We start from the raw sequence: 24,601 nt of genomic DNA on the forward strand, positions 1-24,601 counted from the left end.
TAACCTTATGAGGATTCCCTTGTATATTATTTGTTGTGTTTCCCTTGCTGCTTTTAATATTTTTTCTTTGAATTTAATTTTTGATAGTTTGATTATTATGTGTCTTGGCATGTTTCTCCTTGGATTTATCCTGTATGGGACTCTCTGTACTTCCTGGACTTGATTAACTATTTCCTTTTGCATATTAGGGAAATTTTCAACTATAATCTCTTCAGATATTTTCTCAGTCCCTTTGTTTTTCTCTTCTTCTGGGACCCCTTAAATTTGAATGTTGGTGCTTTTTATGTTGTCCCAGAGGTCTCTGAGACTGTCCTCAATTCTTTTCATTCATTTTTCTTTATTCTGCTCTGCAGCAGTTATTTCCACTATTTTATTTTCTAGGTCACCTATCTGTTCTTCTGCCTCAATTATTCTGCTATTGATTCCTTCTTGAGAATTTTTAATTTCATTTATTGTTTTGTTCATCATTGTTTCTTTGCTCTTTAGTTCTTCCAGGTCCTTGTTAAACATTTCTTGTATTTCCTCCATTTTATTTCCAAGATTTTGGATCATCTTTACTATTATTACTCTGAATTCTTTTTCTGATAGGCTGCCTATTTCCTCTTCATTTTTTTGTTCTGGTGGTTTTTTACCTTGCTCCTTCATCTGCTGTGTGTTTCTCTGTCTTCTTATTTTGCTTCACTTACTGTGTTTGGTGTCTCCTTTTCTCAGGCTGCAGGTTCATAGTTCCTGTTTTTTTGGTGTTTGCCCCCAGTGACTACGGTTGGTTCAGTGGGTTGTATATGCTTCCTGGTGGATGCAACTAGTGCCTGTTTTCTGGTGGTTGAGGCTGGGTCTTTTCTTTCTGGTGGGTAGGACTGCATCTGGTGGTGTGTTTTGGGGTGTCTGTGACCTTATGACTTTAGGCAGCCTCTCTGCTAATGGGTGGGATTGTGTTCCTGTCTTTTTAGTTGTTTGGCATAAGGTGTCCAGCAGTGTAGCTTGCTGGTCATTGAGTGGATCCGGGTCTTAGCGTTGAGATGGATATCTCTGGAAGAGCTTTTGCCATTTGATATTACATGGAGCTGGGAGGTCTCTGGTGCACAAATGTCTTGAACTCAGCTCTCCCACCTCAGAGACCTGACACCCGGTCAGAGCACCAAGAACATGTCAGCCACACACCTCAGAAGAAAAGGGAGAAAAAATGAAAGAAAGAAAAATAAATAATAATAAAATAAAGTTATTAAAATATAATTATTTAAAAAATTAGAAAGTAATAAAAAGAAGAAAATAAAAACGAAGGAAAGAAAGAGAGCAACCAAACCAAAAACCAAATCTACCAACGATATAAGCACTAAAAGCTATACTAAAAAAAAAACAACAGACAGACAGAACCATAGGACAAATGGTAAAAGCAAAGCTATACAGACAAAATCACACAAAGAAACATACATATACACACTCAGAAAAAGAGAAAAATAAAAAAATCTCTCCCTATATATATATAAAAGAAAAAGGAGGAAGAGAGCAACCAAATCAATAACAAATATACCAATGATAATAAACTCTAAATACTAAACTAAGATAAACATAAAGCTAGGAACAAATTAGATGCAGAAAGCAAACCCCAAGTCTACTGTTGATCCTAAAGCCCACCGCCTCAATTTTGGGATGATTCATTGTCTATTCAGGTATTTCAGATGCAGTGTATATCGAGTTGATTGTGGAGATTTAATCCGCTGCTCCTGAGGCTGTTGGGAGAAACTTCCCTTTCTTTGTTCACACAGGTCTTGGTGTCCAGCTTTGGATTTGGCCCCATTTCTGCATGTAGGCGGCTTGAGGGTGTCTTTTCTTCACTCACAGGATAGAGTTAAAGGAGAAGCTGATCAGGGCACTCTGGCTCACTCAGGATGGTGGGAGGGAGGGGTAGAAAATGTGGGGTGATCCTGCAGCGGCAGAGGTTTGTGTGACGTTACAACAGCCTGAGGCGTGCTGTGTGTCCTCCCGGGGAAGTTGTCCTTGGATCACAGGACCCTGGCAGTGGGGGGCTGCACAGGCTCCCGGGAGGAGAGGTGTGGATAGTGACCTGTGCTTGCACACAGGCTTCTTGGTAGTGGCAGCAGCAGTCTTAGCGTTTCATGCCCGTCTCTGGTGTCTGTGCTGATAGCTGTGGCTCACGTCCATCTCTGGAGCTCTTTTAGACAGTGCTCTGAATCCCCTCTCCTCGTGCACCCTGAAACAATGGTCTCTTGCCTCTTAGGCAGGTCCAGACTTTTCCCGGACTCCCTCCTGGCTATCTGTGGTGCACTAGCCCCCTTCAGGCTGTGTTCACGTAGCCAACCCCAGTCCTCTTCCTGGAATCCTACCTCCGAAGCCGGAGCCTCAGTTCCCTGCCCCAACCTGACCCGGCAGGTGAGCAGACAAGCCTCTCAGGCTGCTGGATGCTGGTCGGCACTGATCCTCTGTGTGGGAATTTCTCTGCTTTGCCCTCTGCACCCCTGTTGTTCCATGTCTCCGATGCTTCCCCTCCGCCACACCCTGTCTCTGTCAGTGAAGAGGTTTCCTAGTGTGTGGAAACTTTTCCTCCTTCACAGCTCCCTCCTAGATGTGCAGGTTCCGTCCCTATTCTTTTGTCTCTGTTTTATCTTTTTTCTTTTGCCCTACCCAGGTACGTGGGGAGTTCCTTGCCTTTTGGGAAGTCTGAGGTCTTCTGCCAGCGTTCAGTAGGTGTTCTGTAGGAGTTGTTCCACATGTAGATGTATTTCTGATGTATTTGTGGTGTGGAAGGTGATTTCCACATCTTACTCCTCCACCATCTTGAAGGTCTCCTGATCAGTGATCTTTGATGTAACTATTATAATTATTTCAGGGGACTGTGAACTACACCTATATGAGATGACAAACTTAATCAATAAATCCTGTTTGGGTTCTGACTGCTCCACTGAACAACCGACCATTCCCCTGTCTTTCTCCCTCTCCTTGGGCCTCCTTATTCCCTGAAACACAACAATAATGAAATTAGGTCAATTAATAACCCTACAACGATCTCTAAGTTTTCAAGTGAAAGGAAGTGTTGCATGCCTCTCACTTAAAATCAAAAGCTAGAAAGGATTAAGCTTAGTGAGGAAGGCATGTCAAAAATGGAGATAGGCCAAAAGCTAGGCCTCTTTTGCGAATAGTTAGTCAAGATTTGAATACAAAGGAAAAGTTATTGAAAAAACTTAAAAGTGCTACTTCAGTGAACACATGAATGACAAGAATGTGAAAGAGCTTTATTGCTGACATGGAGAATGAAATTTTGAGTGGTCTGGATAGAAAATCAAACCAGCCACATTTTCTTAATCCAAAGCCTAAAAAGGCCCTAAGTCTCTCTCATATTTTTTTTTTCTTTTAACATCTTCATTGGAGTATAATTGTTTTACAATGTTGTCTTAGTTTCTGCTTTATAACAAAGTGAACCAGTTATACATATACATATGTTCCCATATCTCCTCCCTGCATGTAGGCGGCTTGAGGGTGTCTTTTCTTCACTCACAGGATAGAGTTAAAGGAGAGGGTGTTTCCCTCCCACCCTCCCTATCCCACCCCTCTAGGTGGTCACAAAGCACCCAGCTGATCTCCCTGTGCTATATGGCTGCTTCCCACTAGCTACCTGTTTTACATTTGATAGTGTATGTATGTCCATGCTACTCTCTTACTTCATCCCGGCTTACCCTTCCCCCACCCCACGTCCTCAAGTCCATTCTCTACATCTGCATCAGAACCTTTTTTTTTTTTTAGATTTCATATATATGTGGTAGCATACGGTATTTGTTTTTCTCTTTCTGACTTACTTCACTCTGTATGACAGTCTCTAAATCCATCCAAGGAAACGATATTCTTAATTTTAATTAAAAATTTGCTGGATAGAAGGCTTTTTCTATTTTACTCAGTATTAGGAAAATTGCTTTCCTAGCCTGTGTACTATAGAAATCCTGCTGATGTACTTTTTGTGTGCCCGGACTTTGGTGGTGATCGTGTGCAAGCAATAGAGCCTGTGTTGCTGAAGTAAGTTATAGCTGTGCCCAAGAATCTTCCCACGCTAAACGCTAGGATGGAGTTAAAGGCTGGATTAGAACTTCAGGAATTATTCACCATCCAAATATGCTGTCAGAACAGATTTGCCTCCTGGATGCACTCCTGATGCCTGGCTTTGTCACTCATGCCTGGTATCACACTCTGGCTTCTGCTTATCTGCCTGTTTCTTTGGTCTGTTGCTACTTTTCTGTTGCTATTGATTTTGTGTGGCTCTAGCATAGATGGGATGCTTCCTTGACATAATTGGTGGTAGTTGGTGGCAGCTGTCTACTTCCTAAAAGCTTCTATAAAGGAAACGTCTGGATCCTAATCCAGTGCCCTGTAATCCTTTGCTATCTTCATAATAATCCTTTGCTGCCACCACTCTACCTCCATTCATTTTGGCATTCTGGCCCCAATTAGGTTAAGGAATTTACAATTGGTCTTTGATAAAAAGGATGGAACTATCCCTTTTGAGTCCAAATCCTGGATTGGACTAAATTACACCAACAGTTCACATTTGTTACATTCCTGTAGCACCAATATCCTCACCTTGGTACAAGAAAAACATGTCAGATATGCAGCTGTTACTATATCTAACAAAGCTTTTCCTAGACAAGATTCTCTCACACTCACATTTTCTTAACATTTTAAAGGGATTTAAGTACTTATTTCGTGACAACTTTGAATAAAATCTTGGGGAGTTTCTATTGCCTTGACAGCTTTTTCATGAAAATCTGTCCCCTCCATCATCAAAGAGTGGGGGAGGAGACTTCTGATTTCAGCGACATAGAAGACTGATTTAACACAGGCCTCCTCTTAGTAGAAATAAAACTTTAAATGCATATTAACAGAATCTATCAAAAATTTAAATATGTAAATGCTGAGCTTGAAAAAAGAAAAGGAAAATCCAAATGCTCACACCAGAGATTAAAGCCAGAGCAGTAAGCATGTTAGCCAATGTCCCAACAAACTGGGACCTAGCACTCTTGATTATAGGAACTTAGCCCAGGGGCTGAATTTCTAACATCTGTATAAGGACAGGAGGCAGGAGTCTTGGCTTGTAGAAGATGAGGAGCTTGAATTAAGACTCGCACTTGCTCAGGGAGATTCTGTGTACCCTGCCTGACATTCCGGAGGTGGGGCGAAATCTCCCTTGAGCAGTCCAAGCCACAATTTGTGACATGTTTGGATTTTGTGACCAAACTTATATTTTGGCATGATGTGGGAATTCCTAAGCCAGGGAACTAATTATAAAACTTAGTCCCATACTGGTAAAACCCATGGATCTCTCTGTAGAAGCAAATACATCACCACTCTGTAGGGACTTATCTACAGCTCAGGCTCTACAGAGGCCCCAGAGTTAAGGCAATCCCTGGTAAAAATTACAAACCAAAGGAGGAGGTAATCCACTGTGGAGGGCCAGAAGTTATATACTAAGAACTTAGGTAAAAAAATCTGAAAAATGTAGAATACATATGCTTAAAATGACTTAGGGATAAAGAAGGACTTTATCCTTTAAAGCAAAATAAAATAATAGAATACAATGAGATTTAAAAGGAAGAAAGGACTAAAGGGGGAAGGAAGATTCTGAGCTGTCATATATTAAAATATTTTGTTCCCCCTCATGTTTCGTAATGTCCTACTATATATTTATGTTTGTAATATAACCATATATATATAATAATTAAATATAGTTTATTATAGTATATAATATAATTATATGATATAAATTATATATATGATCTCAACATGGGGTCAAATCTATTCTAACAAATGCCATTAAAACCAAATTTATAACAGCAAAAAATTTCAATTCCACCCAACGACTACCAATTAACCTAGCTTTTAAAAAAATTTTCATAATGAAGATTGTTACTTATAGTTATGAAAAGTCTCTTAGAAAAATCCAATATTTAAAGATCCAAGTGTCTTACATATATTTCTCTTGAGTAAATACATTTCACAAAAGTAGTGTTTAATCAGACACCAGGTATTTCCATTCTCTAATACTAAAACATAATAAAGTACTCACCTCATTGCAAAGTTGAAGTACATGATGTTTTATGTATTTTAAGATAAACTGTGTCATGGACAGTAGAATTTTTTAAGACCCTTCAACTACAAGCACTGCCTTTAATGGTCTTCTAGTGAGTGTTCTTGTATTTTATTCAACTCGTTCATTCTAAATTCAGTGCTGTGATTACTACTTGTCTCTGTTGAATTTCAATGTCAACCTTTCCAATTGTTTCCTAAATGCTCAATTTTTTACTTCTGTACAATAGATTTCTTATACTGTATAGAATTCTAATCAACATTCCTCAGGGCCCTTTGCACTCTTAAAATATCTTCTTTCTCTAAGTTAGAAATGCTTGCATTGTTTTCTCTTCATAAACAGCATATTCTCTTGAGCATTTGAAATCAAATAATAAGTCAATAACTAGATTTGAGATGCTTCACAGCTTCAATCTGATTTATCATATTTGGCTGAATTTTTAGGAAAAGTTCCAGGAAAAAATTAAAAATAGATTAAAAGGATAGAAAACAAAACCCAAAAAACTTCTCTTCATAAAGACTAGCCAAAGTAACTCTTAGAAACAAAAAACAATGTGACTCGAGGACAGAACTTTAACTCTTTTCTATAATTAAATTGCCCTTATTCCAATCGATGTTAATGTAATTAAAATCTTTCATGGCCAATATTCGAGCTTTTCCATGGTTGTTCCCTGTTAGTCTTAAGAAAAGTTACTCCCTTCAGTTTCTTTCCAGATTGTTTTCATGTAAAAAGTGGCATTTTCAAGATTGGGTAGATCCCAACTTTTGAGTGAGTAAAAGAGACAAAGAGTGAGAATGAGGGAGGAAGACTGGCAAAGAAGAGAAAAAGAAAGAGAGAGAGAGAGAGGGAGAGAGATTTGATCATAATGCAATTAACAGATTGGTTTTGACCACTAACTACATTCCCTAGATACTTGCTTGATTAACTGCATATTTTTTTCTTCCAGGTAACCATGAAAAAGAAGACTGGCTTAGTCTATATTTAAAACATTTCATGTATCACATTTATAACATGATCAAGGATTTATAAATGCCCAAGGATGCATTCAAGACTAGAGAAGTGAAATTAACATAAACTAAATCTAATTTCTGCCTTCAAGACACTTAGGCTCTTGACTGAATTCAAGGTAAAACATCAATAGGAAAAGCAAAACACTACACCAATTGATCATCTTATCTATAGGATGTCAACACATCAATATAAGTGTTAATTTTGTCCTTGCTGTTTAAAGATTTGTTGTATTTGAACCTCTATAATGGCTTTGCATGTCACATAGCCTTTCTTGGTTTATAAACAGAGGACACAAGCTCATGGCCAGACAATATGCTTTGTGAAATTTACAGAATAATATTTAAAGCTTTGAATTGTTTGTCAAATATTGAAAATTGGAGAATTTCAAAAATTCCAGATTTCTGAATTTTCTCAAACATACCAAAGATCCATGGACAATGAGTCTGCAATTACAGAAGGGAATAGTTAGTGATAGAGGAATAAGGGCTGTTCCTTTAGACTGGGTTTACCTATAGCTTCTACCTGGTCTGCTTTTACTCTTTATATTAATTGCCTACAGGTCCATGGATTCACAAACCTATACACTAGAAACACCTGGAAGGTTTTAAAAAGTATGGAAACCCAGACTTTCTTAATACTGGGTCCCAACCACATAGGTTGGGATTTATGGGTTCAGTAGAATGTGGTTATTGGTATGAAGGTATATTTAACCAAACCCCAAAACAAGCCAGTTATACTCCAATAAAGATGTTAAAAACAAAAAACAAAACAAAACAAAAACACTGGTTCTGTGTAAACACAGTAGAAGGATTGTTGTGATATTTGAGGTTTTATCCACTGTTTTATATTTTCAATAGCCTAACCATTAAATAAGAGTATTTCTTTCTAGTTCTGTTCTGTTCTGGGCTTTAATTTTGAAGCACTAACATAAACCACGTTGCTTAGTATTTGTTGAGAGTGAAAAATCGTGTCACCTTACATGACCTAGGATCTGGGCACAGTTTGGTAGTCCAGAGCCTCATTTGGTTTTGTCTTTGTGTCCAAAGATGGTTCAAGGGAAATGATTCTGGTCAATTAAACTCATAGCTAATTGGTATATTTATTAGTTTATGATAAAAAGTTTAAATGAAAACAGAACTTCCAAACAGAGGGAGCAAGTGTGTTCTTAGGTCAGTAAATTCTTTTCCCAAGATGAAAGACTATGAAGTCAAGTTATGAGCAAACAGCTGTTTTGTAAACCTCGTATCAGAACAAAGAAAGTGAAGACAATTGTCACATCTGTTGCGTTGATGACCAGAACATGAGTGTCTAGTACTCTGGGCTTCCTTGACGTCTGTCTCACTACAACCACAAATCCGGCCTGGCGTGTTTGTTTGGTTTTGGGTTTTTCCCAAACCTCCTCAAGTTTGCATTTGCTGATGCTTGTTTGTACTGAACCCCCTCAACAGATGGCCCTTCCCATCCAATGGGGTACAATTTTGCTAGTTTAATTTCAAATATAAAATCTGCCTTTAAATTCTGTGGGCATCTCATGATAAACCTCTATATACTAAAATATTATGAATTAACTTCTCATGAATGAGTATCTTTCATGCTCTGTTGGAGTGGTAGCTCCTTGAGGGACAAATATAACATGTTATACTTGGTAATTCTCTTCATTTGTCACATTCTCAAGTTGCTGTCAGGACAGAACTTTGCATGTAGGGAAAGGAACGAAAATCTCCTAATCAATTGTTAGGAGCTGGTACATTTTCTCGTTTATATATAGATATAGATATAGATATAGATATAGATATATAGATATATATACTGCTATATAATATCTCATAATATTATTATCCTCTTTTTATAAGTAAGGAATTTAGCTAAGAGAAATTAAATAAATTGATCAAGTTTGCAGCTCAGACATCAGAAGAGGCCGAATTTAAGAATCTGACTCTGACTTCGAGTTTCATTTCCTCATATAATATATGATCAATAAAGATGTTAGTTGTTTGATATTAGTTGAAAAAGTTATATTTATCACTCAATCATTTTCTTACAGTCCCTACATATTTTCATTTGCTGTTTATAGAGATTTGGGAAATGGGGTGGATTTTAATTGTTTAAATCATTTAATGCTTGGTGGTCTGAGTACCTCAATAAATAATTCACATGGGAAGAAGTAAAGGTAATTATATGGGAATTTTGACTCTATAACTACACTTATGAGGTGTAAATAGCTAAAGGTCAGTTCAATCCTTCTCTTTTTTCTCTTTATTCAAAATGCAAACTGTACACAATCAAATTTAATATAAAGTTATTGCTGCCTGGAAAGGAGCTAGAGAAAGTATTTGCTATTTAAAATGATTTATTGCAAACAGATTAGAAAAACAGGAAACACTTTGTCATTACACACACACACACACAAAACAACCCTCTAGTAGGATGAAACGTTTTCCTAATAAAGTTGGTGGGTGACTGTAAACACATGTATAACTCTGAGCAATTTCAAACCAGGCAATCCAGAAAGCTCAAGCTGGGAATATTTGGGCTTGAAACATACTCATTTCACCTGAGACGTTGTCCTTCAGCCTTGCAGCACTACTAATAAAGGTGCTAAAGCAAAGAGAGGTAAACCTCAAGTTCTTCTGTAGTACAGCAGATGTGTTCTTAACAATTGGAGAGAAGTCTTAGAGAAATACTTCTGTCACTGGTGTAGCTGACACTGCACAGGCAGCTCTTCTTCTTTTACCCTAGCCCTTCTATTTGAAATGTCTAGTGTAGAGGCAAGTGAGTGGTCCCAGATGAGACTAAGCGATGCTGGCAATGGAGCCGAGCTCCTCTAATACACCATTTTATACTGCATTTCTTGGACCAGTGTGCACCATCACCCCCACCCCCAACCCCTCCCCAAGTCCTCCCTTACTGAACTTCAGCAGTCATTTGAAATTCTCCTGGGGTAATACACAATCCCTTATCTAATGCAACTATTGATTCAATACATTCAGTGAGTTTCGTTAGTTCTCATTTGCAATTCTATTTTTACAGAAGTTTATTTTCCATTATTTGTGCCTATTACAAAGTTTTATCTGCATGTGACAAAGTGGCATATTTATTACCTGTATCCAATGTCCTCCTCCAAAGTCATCTTCTTCCTTGGTATTTCTTAGGCAGTTAATTAATTGCTAAGCATGGTGGTCTAGTTCTTTAATTTTTATTTTCTGTCTATCTTCCTATTAAATCTATTAAAGAAGATCATTTAAAAAATATTCTGAATTCTATAAAGAATTGATGAAGAAAGTTAATTATTGATCCTTACTAATCTTATGATTTGCCTAATTATGATAATCCTTAGTCATATAATACAAAATTTTAAACATTTCCCCCTCCCCCTAAGTGCTATAAAGTTGATCTTACGTCGTGTCAGGATGGGTCCACAAATTAGTTTTTTGACACAATGCATTGAGAATGTCTCATCCAGCTGTTATTGTTAAGGAACTTACAGACTTTAAGTTGGAGAAAGAGCTAACATTTATTGAGTGACTACGATATACAGACTAGTATATTATGCACTTCATGTATTTCACTTTGTTATACACATCCATCTCTGTGAGGCAGACATTAATACTTCTGTTCAGTAGATAAGGACAAGAAACTTGAGACCTGTTAGACAGCTTGCCAGGTTAAAAGCTTGACTCTAATGCCAATGCGTCTGCCATCACCTTGTCACTATTTCTGTAAATATTTGTATATATTATTTAAAAAAATGTATTTACAAAAAGGTCATCGCATATATCTTTAGATACACATACTTTCTCTGTTTTTGTCTTCTAACATACCTCTGTTTTTTAAACATTTTGATCCCATACTTCAATATTCACCATGCCCCAAATTACCCTCCTGATGGTACTCTTATTTTTTAATTATGTGAATGAGAATGAGTATATTGAGAATAGTATAAATAAAGCTGTTTTGCTTTCTTGCAGGTGGCCTAAATTCTGCTTCAATCACATTGCCCTCAGATAAGAATTTTTATTAATGTAAATCATGTAAGGCATGAGAAGGCATATTCCGTTAAGTACACTAGGGGCCTTAGTGACTGGATCTCAAGGGGAAGGAATGATAATAGCACCACCGTAACCACCACGAACTTGCATCAGTGAGAAGGATGCCATTTATTAGGCATTCTCAGAGTGCAGGATATTATACAGGCACTTTGTCCATATTATGTATCTTAGATATAGATTTGACTTGACATGTGTGAAGCACTCAGAACAGTGTCTGCTAGTAATTTTTACACAAATGTTTGCTTTTATCATTTTCATTATCATCAGCATCAGCATCATCATCTCATTTAAAGTGTTCAATGATCATTGAATGTAGGTATTATTATTCTCATTTTGTGGGTAAGGAAATTGAGGTTATTGAGGCTGAATTACTTGCCTGGTGAATAAATAATAGAGAGTGAATTTCAACGCAGGTATATATAATTTCTAAGACCATTTTCTTCCTGCTCAGCTACACTATGACATGAGTGGGAATGGCCACAAGAAAAAATGTTTCCCTACTTCTGACCTTCACAAGGTGGGAATATCTTCCTGTCTTCTCTCGGGGAGTATGTCACACAGGGGGAATAATCCAGAAACCATGGCTGATGTTTTGACTGCGCAGACCGCTGCTCGGAAATGTCCCTGTGGCTTTGAGGAGGAAGTGTCTGGGTTCCTGGGGGACCCTCCGAATGTCTAAGATGTTTTGATTGCTCTGCTATCCCAGGGAAGATAACTGCTAACCCCTGTCTTCCCCAGGGTCTCTGATTTTCCATGCAGAACTGGACTCTAGTTCTATAAATGCTCATCTTGTCCTCTCCTTTGTCCCTTGTCATCACTTCTTCTGAACCTGACACCAGCTGTGTGCCATCTATTAACCTGTCATATTCATTGATCTCCCTAAGAAATCAAACTGTCCCTCTAATTCCCCTGCCTGATCTTTGTTTGCCAGAGCTTACTGACAAAATTTTCCCCTGGAAAAAGAATAGTAGAGTCTATTCACTTTAGCCTTCACAGCCTCAAATGCTGTATAGTCAATATATAATTTTCTGTAAATTTTAAACTTTATGGCCTCATTGAAAATGAAAACTGTTTGCAGACAACTCTGGTTTGACCTGCAAAGGCTGTAAGAAAACACAACAAAAGTAAACCTAGGGATTAAAGAAGTTTATAAAGAAAAGTATAAAACCTTTCCATTGGCACTTTCATTTAGCAACAGAAAAAGACAGGATGCACTTTGTAATTCATAAATATCCAAAGCCAAACTGATAACTATTTTTCTCCCCTTATTTTCTGGAGAATGTTGATGGAGGGTTATAAAATCTCCAGTGTAGCTTAATATGCTTACAGTGAAGCTGTGGTCATTCTCTTTTCTGTTTAAGAAACTAAGGAAATTCTCCATTCCTTGATGACACTGTTCTTCAACCCCACGATGTCACCATAACTGCATGACTTCTTTGCCAAAACTAGGTCTTATTTTCAGAATAAGAACATCCTCATTTCATTACGTATCTGTCTAACTATTCATTCTTTCACCTATAAATTATTTTACTATTTAGCATTAACACTGTGCTAGGAGCTTGTATTAGTCAATGTCTTATCAGGATAACATGAGTTATTCTAGGCCTTTCAAGCAGAGAGTCCAACACAGGAAATAAGCTAAAAACATATTGGATTCTCATTGTAGTATCATTTACAATAGGCAAGATATGGAAACAACCAAGTGTTCATCAATGGATGAATGGATAAAGAAGATGTGATTATATATATATATATAAAGGAATATTATTTAGCCATGAAAGAAGGAAATTCTGCCATTTGCAAAATGTGGATGGACCTTGAGGGCACTATGTTAAATGAAATAAGTCAAACATTAAAAGAAAAATACTATATCACTGTATCATCTCATTTATATGTTGAATCTGAACAAACTGAAATCATAGATACAGAGAACAGATGGTGCTTGCCAGAGGTTGGTGGAGGGGGGCAGGAGGGAAGTGGGCAAAATAGGTGAAACTGGTCAAAACTTCCAGTTAGAAGATACCTTAGTGATAGGGATGTGATATGCAGCATGGTGATTATAGTCAACGATACTGCATTGTGTATTTGCAAATTGATAGGAGAGTAGATCTTAAAAGTTCTCACAATAAGGAAAAATATTGTAAGCATGTGAGGTGATGGCTGCAACTCAAATTATTTCACAATATATAGTTATATCAAATCATATTGTACTCTTTGGACTAATACAATCTTTTATATCACTTACATCTCAATAAAAATGGGAAAAAAGAAAAAAAAATCAGACCCGAAGGATCAAAATAGCAATGGAAGAAAACAACTGATTACTCAGAATTGAGAGCTGCTGCCACCTTGAGCTGAAGGCTAGGCGCCTGGTCATTGTGCAGTGGGGGCGGCCAATGTCTCTGTTAGTACTAGCATCTTGCTGCTGTCACTGAGCCAGAAGCTAGAAGCCCCCTCTCCTACTGATGCTGCCAAAACTTGCCCAGAGGCTTCTTGGGACTAAAACTTCCCACCATCTCTCTACAAAGCTTTAGACAGGCTATTCCCTGTGCCTAGAAGTCAGCCTTCCTCCCTCCACCTATCACCTCACAGCCCTGCACCCCACTTGGCTAACTTTTCTATTTCCAAAAAAATCAGATTCCTTTTCAACATCTAGCACAAGATTGTTATATTGAGAAGTCTCCAACTTTATCATTCCCTTCTCTATCTCTTATATTCTATCTATTATTGCATCTATTACCTGTGTAATAGGTGTGCCTATTACCTGTGTGCTTGTTAGTCTTTCATATTGAGTTGAGAGCTTCCTAAAGTTGTGCCTTTTTGTTTGTTTGTTTATATCTTCTCAGCTAGCACAGAACCTACCATTTCTCAATTAATATTTGTCAATTTTATTTTAATTAAATTGCAATCTGCAAATGTACAGAACTATAGTATATCTTAATTAATATCTTAATGGATCTAATATGCTGGGTCAGGAATTGAAACACGACCACTGTTCGTTGCTCATTTGGTATGTGGGAGAGTTATTTTAACTTACTTTATTGTGGAGGTGAGGCTTTTTTCAAGCTTAAAAAGTATTCTTTTTAGAGCTTCTGAAGGTGTCTGGATGACAGGCTGGCTGAGGTTTTACAATCAACCATTTATAATCATGAAATGTTCTAATTATGAAAAGTAATATAGTCAGACATACTAAATTGTGTTCCCATTCACTTTGCCAAGTGCCTTTTCAAAAGCTTTTTGCTCTGGTATCCTATTTTTTTTAAAAATTCTCATTTTACAACACAGAAAACTGAGAATTTAACTTCAGAAACAATAAAACTTAGAACAAATTTAAAGGTGTGAGTACAAGGGGTTCAAGACAAATCACAGTCTAGTACTCTACCTTCCAAATTGAAACTTGAGTTTTTCCTCCTAGACAAACCCTTCAGAACAGCAGAGCTAGATGCCTGTTTGACTGAAGGTAAAAGAACAGTGACAACCCAGTACTCCTTCCTTACTTGAGAAATGGGCTTTCTGTTCCTCGTGCAAAGCTGCATTCTCAAGACAGAGGCCAATGTGATCTAGGCCAGTGGATTTCAAACCAAGTGTCACAGATTCTTGATGATGCCTAAAGGGCCACTGGGAGGAAGAGAGACAGAGCTGGCAGTTTCATCTCTTCCAGCCTCACCCATCTTTACCCTCAGCAGATTCACTTATCTTTTAAGTACCTTTCATTCTCTATAAATCTTCATTTACAAAAGGAATTTGGCTACTATAAACATTGTGAAAAACCACTGATCTAGTCTCCTCAAACATTAGGAGAATGTACAATTGCCAAAAAGGCTGTATGAAGGAAAATTCCATGGATCTAGACTCAGAGAACCTTCCTTTGATTTTGCTCTTCCAATTAGCTGTGAGGCCTTGAACAAGTCACTTAACCTCTCTGGACCTTAGTTTTCTCATCTTGGATATTGTGAAATTTTAAATTACTAAAGCTTTTGAGAAGTGGTTTGCAAATCATAATATTCCATGCAAACAAGAGTTATTATTGTTTTCCAGAGAATGGGTCAGTAAGTTAGTAAAATTCTAGAGGAACAACACAGATATGTAATTATTGATAAACATTTTTGAATGCCTACTGTGATGGTTGATTTTATATATCAACCAGACTGGGCCATGGGATACCCAGATAGCTGGCAAATTTTATTCTATTGTTTCTGTGAGGATTTTTTTGAATGACATTAACATTAAATCATTGGACTTGAATAAAGCAGATTGTCTTCCATAATGTGGGTGGGATTCATTCAATCAGTTGAAGGCCTGAATAGAACAAAAGGCTGACCTGTTTTTCATCTGCCTGATTGTCTTTGAACTGAAACATCAGCTCTTCCTGGTTCTCTAGCATTTTCTGGCCTTTGACTAGAACTGGGATGTTGGCTTTTCAGATTTTAAACTTGCCACCCCTTGTAATTTTGTGCAGCAATTCCTTATAATAGATACAGATAGCTGGATAGATAGATATCCTGTTGGTTCTGTTTCTCTGGAAAACCCTGACTAATACACCCACTGAGGTGATCTTGAAATATGTTCACAACTCTTTGACATTCTTGCTTCCAAAAGATGAAGCTGAATTCCCCTCTCTCTTGAATGTGGGCTGGACTTAGAGACTTGCTTCTAATGAATGAAATACACTGGAAGTGACAGAGTGGCAAGGTGATAAAAGGCACTATGACTTTCTTCTTCTTTTTTATTTTTTGATCATTTTTTCTAGGAAAAGCAACTTGCCATGTCTTGAGAACATTCAAGAAGCCCAATGAAGAAGTTCACATCATGAGGAACTGAGGCCTCCAGCCAACAGCCATGTGAACCATCTTGGATGTGGACTCTCCAGCTCCTGTCAAGCCTTCAGAAGACTGAAGCCCTGGTGGTCAACATCACTGCAGCTTCATGAGAGACCCTGACCAGAACCATTCAACTCAGCTGTTTCCAGATTCCTGACCCATAGAAAGTACATTAGATAACAAGTATTTACTGTTTTTAAGCCACTGTGTTTTAGGGTAGTGTTTTTTTTGCAGCAGTAGATAAATAATACACCTGCATTGAGTTCATTGCATTGTCTGGACCCTCCATTCCTAGACTCAGGGTTGTGAATGATTATATGGAGAGACAGAGAGTCAGTAAGAAAAATTATCATTCTATTTTCCATTTGCACCAGGATGTGGGAGAGTGGTCAACATCCAGTAAACCTGGATCAAAATTCGAAGTGCCCTTGTTGATCTGGGTGGGAAGTCAAGACAACATAAAAGAGCATCAATGAGGGCAAGGACAGAGTAGCAGGCCTTGGAGGGCAAAGAAAACTCTTCATCAGCACAATGGGAAAAAAATTGGCTCCATAAAACTGAAGGTCAGGCTCCCTGTGCACTTAAAATAGGTGTTCAATACATATGCATTGATTGATGTTGGCTGATTTATTTTGAATGCCAGACAGACTGTGAGTCACCTGTGTTGCAACATAGCTTAAATAAATGTGCGTTGTGCCTGGAAAAATAGCAATTCAGCAGTGAGGACCAAAAAGAGCCATTCAGCCTCTCACTGGGCAGCTTTACTGGTCCCATCTGCCATAGACCCCTGACTACTGAGGAGATTCTCATTGGAAGTTGAGCAGTGTTTTGGGGGTAAATGAGGAGAGCCTTCAACAGGAAAACCTTTGGCAGTGGGACCTGACCAATTGCTCTCAGTGTCAGTGAAGACCTGGATTGATTTCTGTATAGGAAGATCAGTGCTGTGACCTGAAAGATGCTAAGACAGGCCCACAGTAGGTTGGTGGTGAGAGAGAACAAGATGGGGGTGGTGGTGATTGCAGGTTGGTAATGGAAGAGAAATTTGATAGTTAGACATAGTTACAAAAAGACATGGGTTATTTTTCTTATAATTACTCCATGAAAACTTTGCCATATTTAGGCTTGGATGAAAAAAATACATGTGGATTTTGCTCTTGATCATGTTAGATTACTTTTTTTTTTTCTGTTTTGAAGATGAAGGCTCTGTGTGAAGTACTGAAGGGCATATTAAGGTGCTCGTATGTTCTAGTTTCCCTGGGAGAATCTCTGTTTACATATCATGTTCCAGTGTCATTATTTTAGTGACACTTTTACTCAAAAGGATCCTGAGTTGGACAATTAGTTATATAGCAACAACTTCTAGTATTAATGGAGAGGCAATACAGTGGACTAAGTAGAAATATGAACTCTATCACAAACCTTGAGGGAAAATCCCAGTTCTGCCACTTATTAGTCATGTGATCTTGGACAAATTCCTTAATATCTCTGTACCGTGGTTACCGTAAAGTGGGGATAATAATAACATCTATTCATGTGATTGGGGTGAGGATTAAATGAGCTATTATGCATAAAAGGCTGCAAACAGCACCTGACATATGAAAGCTCTATAACAGCTTTAGGTTTAGTTAATATTAAATCTTCACAAAAAACTTGTGATGAAGTTGTTCTTATGCCCCTTTGTAAATGAGGACACTGAATTTCCAGAGATTAAGAAAAATTTTATAGGCAGACCAGCTAGAAAGTAGTAGAAAGTAGTAGGTATAGGATTTGGTTTTGACTCTGATTTCAAAAGCTGGCACTTATTAGAGTATTCCACAACACCTGTTACCCTCAAAGCCTCCTTACCCCCGACTTCATTTTCCAGAACAAGTTAGCATGAGGTAATATGCCTGTATTCTCACTCTCACTCTATTCTATACCAGTTCTGGGCAGAGCAGAGTTTATTTTTTTGGGTGGGGTGGGGTGGGGGGAAGGAGTGTTGTTTCCATCATGTTACCCAACCAAACTTGGCAACAAAGCCAATCTTCTGACAGTGGGTTGTGGGGTGAAGAAATTACAGCATTTGTTGCAGGATCCCAAGCAAGGAGAACAGGCAGCTTATGCTCAAAAGACCCTAACTCCCCAGTGGCTTTCAGGGAAGGGTTTTTAAAGACAACATTCGGGGCGAGTGTTGTAGGATGACTGATCAGCTCCTGGACATTCTTCTGATTAGTTGGTGCTGAGCAAACAAGGTGGTATTTTGGGAGTTAACATCATCAACTTCTGGTTTCAACTGGTCTGGGGTCTATGTGTTTGTGATCAGCATGGAGTTAATTTCTTCCACCTCATGAGGGTTTTAGTATCTGTAAAACAACTCAAGGATATGGATCAGGATACGATATATAGTTCTGAGGAAAAACTAAAAGTCCTTGACTTTGTTTAATGACTAAACTATTATTATTTTGTCTGGTTTCACTGTTTTCCTTTGTTTCTGTATTTTTTCATTTTTCTGATTAAATTTGCTCCTTAGAACTCTGGGTGGCCTAGGAGGCTAAAGCTTTTTACAAACAAGAGGCAGAGGACACTGGGGGTCGTCTGCCCCCAGGAAGACCCTGCAGTTTCCTGTTCGGTTTCAATCATCAGCATCAGATTGTGTCTTGTCCCTGTATCAGGTCCACAGAGGATGAGGCCAGGACAAAGACACACCCATGCTGATACTGCTTTTCCTTAATCAAGTTGCCCAAAGAAGTTGAGAGTTTAGGCTCATTCCCATTGTGGAGTTCAGAAGAAATGTCCTTTGGGGAAGCTGTGGAGGCAGGCTTAAAAGAGCCTCACTGTCTCTGCATCATGAGAAGAGCAAAAGGAAGGATGATTCATGTTCACTAAGAGCAGAATGGATGTGGCACAGAGAGCCAAAATACCTTGGCTGCCCAGGCCAGTAAATTAAGGCTTTGCCTGTGTGGCCCAGTGTGGTCAAAGATGGAAAAGAATGGGTGTGTCTGAGTGAATACCAAGTGGGATGGATGATCCACCAGGGCACAGGCACTGCCCCACCCTGTTAAGCCTTCACACTGCAGAAGCATCTTCAACTCTTAGATGAAACTCTACCCAATGGACAGAGTTCCAGTGGAATCTAGTATTTCTCTATAATTTTTAGTAAAAATTCAGCTTAGTTTTAGAAAAACACAATTCTATGCTTGTATACTTAAGTTATAGACTTAAAGATTTATAGGTGTGTAAATGCTACACCATCTTGAGGGACAGCCTTATTCCAGTTCTCCCAGCTCCATTCCTTCCTCACTTTTTCTTCTTGTGATGCTTGATTCCTCAAGTCAGGTTTGTCAAGAAGATCTTGAACCCTTGCTTAAACTCTGGGTCCCCCTCTATAAAGTGAGAATAATAATATATATCAGGGTCATTGTGAGGATTATAAATAATTTATATAATGTGCCTAGACTACAGGGTTGAGACACCACAGATGCCCAAATGGTACTATTATCACTACTACTCCTACTAATGAGAAGTACATGACTACTAATGATAGCAATAATAAAAATAATAATGACAGCCAGACTGGTAGTGTGATCACCTGAAATTATCAGGCTGGTATATTCTACTACATCAATACGTACATTATCAATATAAAATTACTGAGGTTATCAAGGTTAATATATGTACCTAGGACACAATGTTCATATGAATATCTAAGACATACAGTGTCTTCTCCACAATGCTAGTTGTTTCTTTATGTATGAAGAACCAACCCTGTTCTTCCCCGAAATAATGAATTTCTCTTGTATAGACAAATGTACAGAGGACGTTTTACTTTTTTAAAGAGCACATTCCATACCTATCAAGAAAATGAAAGCTTTTCAAGAAAATTCCTGTGAAAAGTCTAAGATTATTAAAAGAATAACTATTGAGGAAAAAAGAAACAAAGTGTTTAACCTTTTTCCTGAAAATTAAAGATGGTACTTCACAAAAGCTTCTGCAACCTTTTAAATTTTATTCAAGACTTAAAGAAACTAGTAATCCCCAAGGCTCCAAGGTTTAATTTCCATTGCACAGAATGCCTCTCACATCAGAATTAATCAGGTTTCATTTGCACTCTCCCATATCCCTTAAGGAATCCTGCAGTATAAACCTCCACGGTAAACACAAATATTCATCTACTCACCTGTTTTGAAGAGCCAGACGTTCAGGGGTGTAAATCATTGACAGTGATGGGTGTGCACTGATTTGGGCACAATTTGTCTTCTCTGTCTAACTCCACAGTTTCCTTCAGCCTCTCCTCATGTGCACAAGAGCAAATGCTTTACTCCGAGACATCAGGAAAAATGAGTGGACGCTGATGAGCTTTGCTGCCTATAAGCAGACGGGACAAATCTTGATTTTGTTTCTTTTTCAAGAGAGAGAAAAAAATCAGTTGTATTAAATAACAGATAGGATTATCTGGGTATCCAGCGTTACTACTTCCACAAACCTGCCTTCATTGATATTCTAAGTTTATAAGAAAATTACTTCTTAGACTGTAATTTCCTGCTAACAAGTTGAGCATTTGTAAGCCTACCTTCTTTGGTTCACTCTTTGCTGGTAGAAGTTTCAGGGATCCTCAGACGTGAGTAAATGTCGGCTCCAGCTCCAGAATATGTGTGTTTAATGAACTGGGTACTTATTTGTTTGTGGAAGGATGGGTCTGGGGTGGTGTATCCACAGTGGCTCAGATTCAGTCTACCAGTGTGTTTTTTTTTCTGGAACTTGCAGTTGTGCATGGCAAGGATGAAGGATGGGATTTCCCTTTATTGCTGTTGTAGCAATAAAGGACCCGTTTGCTTATCTCTTCTCTGTTTCTTGCTATGTCAATCCTTAGTAAACGCTGGCAGCTGTTCCACTTCAAAAAGTGGACAAAGGATAGGGCAGCGCTCATTTTCAAATCCCTCTTTTAGGAGAGATTGGAGGGAATCAGAAAGGATGAAGTGTGGCTTTGGAAACTTCCTTCTCCATGATAATTAGCATTCTCATCAAATTCATTGGTCTCTGTGGGATTTGTTCTATGCTTGGGTTGACTCCAAACTATATGCAGGTATTAGACTCAGAGAAGCTCAAGGGAGTTTGGAACGTGCCTTCAGAGCATAAGAAGTAGCTTAACTATCTTACTTACAACATGTTTACTTAGTCCTAAAGGATTCAGGAAGTTTTTGAAATCAAAAGTTGCTTTACATCAAATTTGATTGTCCAGGGAGTACATTCCTTGAAATTATTCTTTTTTAGTTCATTTTTGATGTACAGATAATAATGTAGGAATAATAGTATAGCTTTTCATTCCTGGGTTTTGACAAATTCAAGGAGGAAAATATCACATTTGGTTCATTTTTGGAGTCCTGAGTAAGGAAGCATCTAGGTTAGCCACAGAAGTTACTTCTGCCTTTGGTAACATCAGTCTAACAGGACTCCAAACATGCACTGATGTTGCTGTTTTTTCTGGATTGCTGTTCCTGGCTACTAAGTCTGCAAAAATCCTAGAGATGGTAATCTGGCCCAGCAAACAGAGACATTTGCGGAACACATGGACATATGTAAGAACCAAGTAACTCGTCTCAAGTAAAAGTGTCTACCTAAAATGAAACTACTAGAGAAAATGTCTTGATCCAAAATGCCCTGTTCCAAGAAGTTGTGTCTTCTATGGCTTTTACAACACTTGTACTAACCTCCCCAGAATGTCCCTTCAACTATGGCTTTGAAATTGCCATTGCATTTGCTTACCTCCAACTAAATGGTAAGCTCCCTGAAGGTGAAGACTTAGTTTTGTTCACACAGAAGTCCAATGTTCCAATGGGATTGAGCATTTGGAAAGTATTCATTGAATTAATGAGCCAGATTTCTTGTGTTAAATTCTGACTCTTATGTCCTATTGCCATTTTCTAGCTCATTAAAATTATCAACAATAATAGCATTCAATGATTTATTATGTGTCTGACACTGCGCTGAGCACTTTGTCTATCATCTCTTTAAATCTGCACAACTCTATGGATGTTTGGACTAAAAATGGTCAAACTAATGAGGTTTTGGAATCAGAGAAATCTGAGTTCAAACTTGTGCTTTGCCCTTTGTTAGCAGTTGGAGTTTATCCAATCTATGTGTGGCTCTGATTTTCATTTGCAAATATGGGTTAATAATAACTTTCTCAAAGAATGTTGTGAATAACATCTACCTTTGCCTAGCATGTAGCTTGCAACCCCGTGTTGTAATTTCTGTGCTTAAGATCATTATCTTCTTCGAGTCAATGAATGCTAGAAAAAATTTATCAGTTTGGAACAGAAAAGGAAAATATTTTCTTTTAGTCCACTAGTCTCTTATTCTTACGTTTTTTAATACATCCACCCATTCCTTCTAATAGGGGTACAATTTAGCAGCTTTTCATTAATTCTAGTATATACAACTTTTCATTAAGTTTACTATATACAACCTCATTTTCATAATAAGTAATTGTTTCCTTTTGTCAGAAACTCTTCTGTTGTTCTTGGTTGCCCATTCTATCCAGGATATTTTGCCAGTGTTTTGATACCTCCTTGTTCCTCAATATACTGTGAGAGAATTTGTTTGGATACAATATTCTTGTAAATTAGCCCAACAGTATTGCAAGAGATCCCAACATTGTGTATACCTACTCAGAATAAGAAAAAACTGTTGTGGTAGCAGAGATAATAGTCAGTATGGATGCATGGCCAGTCAGAGGAGATGCCAGCCATAAACCACTGGTATCTATAATGTGACCAATGCAATCATACACAACTGGTACATTTGTATGTGTATGTACCAGCTGAGAGTCAGCCTGGTGGCCAGTCACCTCTTTGCCTTCCTCTGGCCTATTATAAATGAGTAGAATTCATTAACAACTGTGACACCTCCTACTCAGATAATTTTCCTAGTGGGATTTGCTGATTACTATTATGCAGCAGTTTAAGTCTCTTCTGCAAAGAACCAGTATTTCAGCAGAAACTAACAGAAACCAGAAAAGACCAGTATAATGTGGTATATATATACAACAGGATTTTACTCAGCCATAAAAAAAAATGAAATAATGCCATTTGCAATAATATAGATGGACCTAGAGATTATCATACTAAGTGAAGTAAGTCAGAAAAAGACAACTATCATATTATATCACTTATATGTGGAATCTAAAATAAAATGATACAAATGAACTTATTTACAAAACAGAAATAGACTCACAGACATAGAAAACAAACTTATGGTTACCAAAGAGGAAAAGGGGAGGAGGGATACATTGGAAATTTGGGATTAACAGAGACACTCTAGTATATATAAAATAGATAAACAAGGACCTACTGTGTAGCACAGGGAGCTATAGTCAATATCTTGTAATAACTTAAAATGGAAAAGAATCTGAAAAAGAATATATATATATATATATATATATTTTCCCTCCTCAAAAAATTCAAGGAGGGAAGCACCATATTTGATTCATTGCTGCAGTCCAGTGTAAGGAAGCACCCAGTTTATATATATATATATATAACTGGATCATTTTGCAGTACACCTGATACTAACACAACTTTATAAATCAGCTATACTTCAATAAAAAAACAACAAAAACCTAACAAAAACCCCCACATTCATCATAAAGATAATACAACTGTTTCACTAAAACTACAGGTTTCTTGCCTTTAAACATGTTTTGTTGGTGCTATGTGGATTAAATAATATGAACAACTAATGAATAAATCAACATTTTTGCTCAAACATTTTGGTTAACGCTTTCTTATGGACAAATTTTAATTATCAATGGGCCTTGAGGAAGGTAGATGCATTGGATGCTCAGAAATGACTGGACTATGGCATCAAAAAAGTGAAGGGTCTGAGAGTCTACCCTGCTTGCAGGTTAATAAGATAGCCTGCTATCACTTCGTAGATGCTGGCAGAAAACACAAGACTCCTGGGTCAGAGAAAAAGGACTTTATTACTCATGGTGCAACAGGCTGCATAAGCTCCATATTCCCACTGGTTTCTCATGTTTCCCAGTTTCCACAGGACTACACAGGTGGATATAGATGAATGCTGTACAGGCAGTGTGTTGTGTCTCACTGAGGAACCCCAAGCTTAGGAAACCCCAGTCTTTTATAATGAGCCACAGCAATCTGTTTAACCTTCGCCCCAGAAGGAGACATTATCTTTATTATACTGGGCAGCAAACAAATCTACCTTCTTATCTGGATGAAGACAGTTCTCATCTTCCCATGGCTGTTCTCTATAAAAATATTCTTGGGCAGAGTCAAGATGGCGGATTAGGAGGAATTCGTGTCTCCACATAACTAGGGCACCTACCAGGCACTGGTGGGGGACCACGGACACCTAAGGGGACAGGAGGAACCCCCAGCAACTAGGTAGGATGTAGGACATGGGGGGGATGAAGGAGGAGGTGAAGTGGAGGCCGGATAGGACTGGAACCCCTGAGGGGCAGGTGGGGAGAAGGGATCCCATGCCCGAAGGGGGAAATTGGGAGACCATTGGGAGGACAGAGGATCAAAAGGGAGCATGGCCAGGTTTCCCCCGCCCACTTGGGCCCCCAGGAACCTGCTGAGATCCTGGGCCTGATCCTCTGCCCACCAAGGCCCCCTCCAGCCATGCGG

Source organism: Lagenorhynchus albirostris, chromosome 18, assembly GCF_949774975.1.
Source record: "Lagenorhynchus albirostris chromosome 18, mLagAlb1.1, whole genome shotgun sequence".
Taxonomy (NCBI): Eukaryota; Metazoa; Chordata; class Mammalia; order Artiodactyla; family Delphinidae; genus Lagenorhynchus; species Lagenorhynchus albirostris.